The sequence below is a fragment of the Carassius auratus genome, unplaced genomic scaffold (genome assembly GCF_003368295.1).
Source record: "Carassius auratus strain Wakin unplaced genomic scaffold, ASM336829v1 scaf_tig00217631, whole genome shotgun sequence".
Taxonomy (NCBI): Eukaryota; Metazoa; Chordata; class Actinopteri; order Cypriniformes; family Cyprinidae; genus Carassius; species Carassius auratus.
Window position 1 is genome coordinate 17,501 of NW_020529154.1, and position 5,000 is coordinate 22,500.

Consider the following 5,000-nt stretch of genomic DNA (forward strand, 5'->3'; position numbering starts at 1 on the left):
GCCCAAAGCTGCAAATATTCAGAGATCGGGCATTGACTCTATTTTTTGGCAAAATTATTATATACTAAGTGAAAAATGTCCAAAAAGCTTACAGCACCTGGTATTAACAGGCAGTCTCCCATCCATGTACTAACCAGGCCCAAACCTGCTAAGATTCAGAGATCCGGCATTGACTCTATTTTTTGGCAAAATTATTATATACTAAGTGAAAAATTTCCAAAAAGCTTACAGCACCTGGTATTCCCAGGCGGTCTCCCATCCAAGTACTAACCAGGCCCAAACCTGCTTAGCTTCCGAGATCAGACGAGATCGGGCATAGCCAGGTTGGTATGGCCGTAAGCGAAGTCTGCTGCAATGAGAGGGCTATTTAAAGACCAGCCAATCTTATCGCCAGTACATTATATAAGTAGGAAAGAAAACCCAAAAGCTTAAAGCACCTGGTATTCCTAGGCAGTCTCTCATCAAAGTACTAACCAGACCTAAACCTGCTAAGATTCAGAAATCGGGCATTGACTCTATTTTTTGGCAAAATTATTATAAACTAAGTGAAAAATGTCCAAAAAGCTTACAGTACCTGGTATTCCCAGGCGGTCTCCCATCCAAGTACTAACCAGGCCCAAACCTGCTTAGCTTCCGAGATCAGACGAGATCGGGCATAGCCAGGTTGGTATGGCGGTAAGCGAAGTCTGCTGCAAAGAGAGGGCTATTTAAAGAGCAGCCAATCTTATCGCCAGTACATTATATAAGTAGGAAAGAAAGCCCAAAAGCTTAAAGCACCTGGTATTCCTAGAAAGTCTCTCATCAAAGTACTAACCAGACCTAAACCTGCTAAGATTCAGAGATCGGGCATTGACTCTATTTTTTGGCAAAATTATTATATACTAAGTGAAAAATGTCCAAAAAGCTTACAGCACCTGGTATTCCCAGGCGGTCTCCCATCCAAGTACTAACCAGGCCCAAACCTGCTAAGATTCAGAGATCGGGCATTGACTCTAGTAGGAAAGTAGGAAAAACCCAAAAGCTTAAAGCACCTGGTATTCCTAGGCAGTCTCTCATCAAAGTACTAACCAGACCTTAACCTGCTAAGATTCAGAGATCGGGCATTGACTATTTTTTTTTTTTTTTTTTTTTTTTTTAATGAAAGATTATTATATAATTCGTGAAATTTTCCAAAAAGATTAAAGCACCTGGTATTCCCAGGCAGTCTCCCATCCATGTACTAACCACGCCCAAAGCTGCAAATATTCAGAGATCGGGCATTGACTCTATTTTTTGGCAAAATTATTATATACTAAGTGAAAAATGTCCAAAAAGCTTACAGCACCTGGTATTAACAGGCAGTCTCCCATCCATGTACTAACCAGGCCCAAACCTGCTAAGATTCAGAGATCCGGCATTGACTCTATTTTTTGGCAAAATTATTATATACTAAGTGAAAAATTTCCAAAAAGCTTACAGCACCTGGTATTCCCAGGCGGTCTCCCATCCAAGTACTAACCAGGCCCAAACCTGCTTAGCTTCCGAGATCAGACGAGATCGGGCATAGCCAGGTTGGTATGGCGGTAAGCGAAGTCTGCTGCAAAGAGAGGGCTATTTAAAGAGCAGCCAATCTTATCGCCAGTACATTATATAAGTAGGAAAGAAAGCCCAAAAGCTTAAAGCACCTGGTATTCCTAGAAAGTCTCTCATCAAAGTACTAACCAGACCTAAACCTGCTAAGATTCAGAGATCGGGCATTGACTCTTTTTTTTTTTTTTTTTTTTTTTTTTTTTTTTTTAATGAAAGATTATTACATAATTCGTGAAATTTTCCAAAAAGATTAAAGCACCTGGTATTCCCAGGCAGTCTCCCATCCATGTACTAACCAGGCCCAAACCTGCTAATATTCAGAGATTAGGCATTGACTCTATTTTTTGGCAAAATTATTATATACTAAGTGAAAAATGTCCAAAAAGCTTACAGCACCTGATATTCCCAGGCGGTCTCCCATCCAAGTACTAACCAAGCCCAAACCTGCTTAGCTTCGGAGATCAGACGAGATCGGGCATAGCCAGGTTGGTATGGCCGTAAGCGAAGTCTGCTGCAAAGAGAGGGCTATTTAAAGACCAGCCAATCTTATCGCCAGTACATTATATAAGTAGGAAAGAAAACCCAAAAGCTTAAAGCACCTGGTATTCCTAGGCAGTCTCTCATCAAAGTACTAACCAGACCTAAACCTGCTAAGATTCAGAGATCGGGCATTGACTCTTTTTTTTTTTTTTTTTTTTTTTTTTAATGAAAGATTATTATATAATTCGTGAAATTTTCCAAAAAGATTAAAGCACCTGGTATTCCCAGGCAGTCTCCCATCCATGTACTAACCACGCCCAAAGCTGCAAATATTCAGAGATCGGGCATTGACTCTATTTTTTGGCAAAATTATTATATACTAAGTGAAAAATGTCCAAAAAGCTTACAGCACCTGGTATTAACAGGCAGTCTCCCATCCATGTACTAACCAGGCCCAAACCTGCTAAGATTCAGAGATCCGGCATTGACTCTATTTTTTGGCAAAATTATTATATACTAAGTGAAAAATTTCCAAAAAGCTTACAGCACCTGGTATTAACAGGCAGTCTCCCATCCATGTACTAACCAGGCCCAAACCTGCTAAGATTCAGAGATCGGGCATTGACTCTATTTTTTGGCAAAATTATTATATACTAAGTGAAAAATGTCCAAAAAGCTTACAGCACCTGGTATTCCCAGGCGGTCTCCCATCTAAGTACTAACCAGGCCCAAACCTGCTAAGATTCAGAGATCGGGCATTGACTCTAGTAGGAAAGTAGGAAAGAAAAACCAAAAGCTTAAAGCACCTGGTATTCCTAGGCAGTCTCTCATCAAAGTACTAACCAGACCTAAACCTGCTAAGATTCAGAGATCGGGCATTGACTATTTTTTGGCAAAATTATTATAAACTAAGTGAAAAATGTCCAAATAGCTTACAGCACCTGGTATTCCCAGGGGGTCTCCCATCCAAGTACTAACCAGGCCCAAACCTGCTTAGCTTCCGAGATCAGACGAGATCGGGCATAGCCAGGTTGGTATGGCCGTAAGCGAAGTCTGCTGCAAAGATAGGGCTATTTAAAGAGCAGCCAATCTTATCGCCAGTACATTATATAAGTAGGAAAGAAAGCCCAAAAGCTTAAAGCACCTGGTATTCCTAGGCAGTCTCTCATCAAAGTACTAACCAGACCTAAACCTGCTAAGATTCAGAGATCCGGCATTGACTCTATTTTTTGGCAAAATTATTATATACTAAGTGAAAAATTTCCAAAAAGCTTACAGCACCTGGTATTCCCAGGCGGTCTCCCATCCAAGTACTAACCAGGCCCAAACCTGCTTAGCTTCCGAGATCAGACGAGATCGGGCATAGCCAGGTTGGTATGGCCGTAAGCGAAGTCTGTTGCAAAGATAGGGCTATTTAAAGACCAGCCAATCTATCGCCAGTACATTATATAAGTAGGAAAGAAACCCAAAAGCTTAAAGCACCTGGTATTCCTAGGCAGTCTCTCATCAAAGTACTAACCAGACCTAACCTGCTAAGATTCAGAGATCGGGCATTGACTCTTTTTTTTTTTTTTTTTTTTTTTAATGAAAGATTATTATATAATTCGTGAAATTTTCCAAAAAGATTAAAGCACCTGGTATTCCCAGGCAGTCTCCCATCCATGTACTAACCACGCCCAAAGCTGCAAATATTCAGAGATCGGGCATTGACTCTATTTTTTGGCAAAATTATTATATACTAAGTGAAAAATGTCCAAAAAGCTTACAGCACCTGGTATTAACAGGCAGTCTCCCATCCATGTACTAACCAGGCCCAAACCTGCTAAGATTCAGAGATCCGGCATTGACTCTATTTTTTTGGCAAAATTATTATATACTAAGTGAAAAATTTCCAAAAAAGCTTACAGCACCTGGTATTCCCAGGCGGTCTCCCATCCAAGTACTAACCAGGCCCAAACCTGCTTAGCTTCCGAGATCAGACGAGATCGGGCATAGCCAGGTTGGTATGGCCGTAAGCGAAGTCTGCTGCAATGAGAGGGCTATTTAAAGACCAGCCAATCTTATCGCCAGTACATTATATAAGTAGGAAAGAAAACCCAAAAGCTTAAAGCACCTGGTATTCCTAGGCAGTCTCTCATCAAAGTACTAACCAGACCTAAACCTGCTAAGATTCAGAAATCGGGCATTGACTCTATTTTTTGGCAAATTATTATAAACTAAGTGAAAAATGTCCAAAAAGCTTACAGTACCTGGTATTCCCAGGCGGTCCTCCCATCCAAGTACTAACCAGGCCCAAACCTGCTTAGCTTCCGAGATCAGACGAGATCGGGCATAGCCAGGTTGGTATGGCGGTAAGCGATGTCTGCTGCAAAGAGAGGGCTATTTAAAGAGCAGCCAATCTTATCGCCAGTACATTATATAAGTAGGAAAGAAAGCCCAAAAGCTTAAAGCACCTGGTATTCCTAGAAAGTCTCTCATCAAAGTACTAACCAGACCTAAACCTGCTAAGATTCAGAGATCGGGCATTGACTCTATTTTTTGGCAAAATTATTATATACTAAGTGAAAAATGTCCAAAAAGCTTACAGCACCTGGTATTCCCAGGCGGTCTCCCATCCAAGTACTTACCAGGCCCAAACCTGCTAAGATTCAGAGATCGGGCATTGACTCTAGTAGGAAAGTAGGAAAAACCCAAAAGCTTAAAGCACCTGGTATTCCTAGGCAGTCTCTCATCAAAGTACTAACCAGACCTTAACCTGCTAAGATTCAGAGATCGGGCATTGACTATTTTTTTTTTTTTTTTTTTTTTTAATGAAAGATTATTATATAATTCGTGAAATTTTCCAAAAAGATTAAAGCACCTGGTATTCCCAGGCAGTCTCCCATCCATGTACTAACCACGCCCAAAGCTGCAAATATTCAGAGATCGGGCATTGACTCTATTTTTTGGCA

At 40.8% G+C, this 5,000-nt stretch overlaps 8 non-coding genes across 8 annotated transcripts; all 8 read right to left on the minus strand.

Annotated features, from left to right (window-relative positions):
- Window positions 1-222: 222 nt before the first annotated feature.
- Window positions 223-341, minus strand: LOC113101677 (5S ribosomal RNA). The gene has a single exon (XR_003290304.1). It is a non-coding gene; the product is annotated as a 5S ribosomal RNA (ribosomal RNA).
- A 221-nt stretch (window positions 342-562) lies between these two features.
- Window positions 563-681, minus strand: LOC113101701 (5S ribosomal RNA). Its single transcript, XR_003290326.1, has one exon. It is a non-coding gene; the product is annotated as a 5S ribosomal RNA (ribosomal RNA).
- Window positions 682-1,449: 768 nt separating this feature from the next.
- LOC113101693 (5S ribosomal RNA) lies at window positions 1,450-1,568 on the minus strand. The gene has a single exon (XR_003290319.1). It is a non-coding gene; the product is annotated as a 5S ribosomal RNA (ribosomal RNA).
- A 385-nt stretch (window positions 1,569-1,953) lies between these two features.
- On the minus strand, window positions 1,954-2,072 carry LOC113101704 (5S ribosomal RNA). Its single transcript, XR_003290329.1, has one exon. It is a non-coding gene; the product is annotated as a 5S ribosomal RNA (ribosomal RNA).
- A 906-nt stretch (window positions 2,073-2,978) lies between these two features.
- Window positions 2,979-3,097, minus strand: LOC113101687 (5S ribosomal RNA). The gene has a single exon (XR_003290313.1). It is a non-coding gene; the product is annotated as a 5S ribosomal RNA (ribosomal RNA).
- Window positions 3,098-3,318: 221 nt separating this feature from the next.
- On the minus strand, window positions 3,319-3,437 carry LOC113101678 (5S ribosomal RNA). The gene has a single exon (XR_003290305.1). It is a non-coding gene; the product is annotated as a 5S ribosomal RNA (ribosomal RNA).
- Window positions 3,438-3,947: 510 nt separating this feature from the next.
- On the minus strand, window positions 3,948-4,066 carry LOC113101681 (5S ribosomal RNA). The gene has a single exon (XR_003290307.1). It is a non-coding gene; the product is annotated as a 5S ribosomal RNA (ribosomal RNA).
- A 220-nt stretch (window positions 4,067-4,286) lies between these two features.
- Window positions 4,287-4,406, minus strand: LOC113101710 (5S ribosomal RNA). Its single transcript, XR_003290335.1, has one exon. It is a non-coding gene; the product is annotated as a 5S ribosomal RNA (ribosomal RNA).
- Window positions 4,407-5,000: the final 594 nt, after the last annotated feature.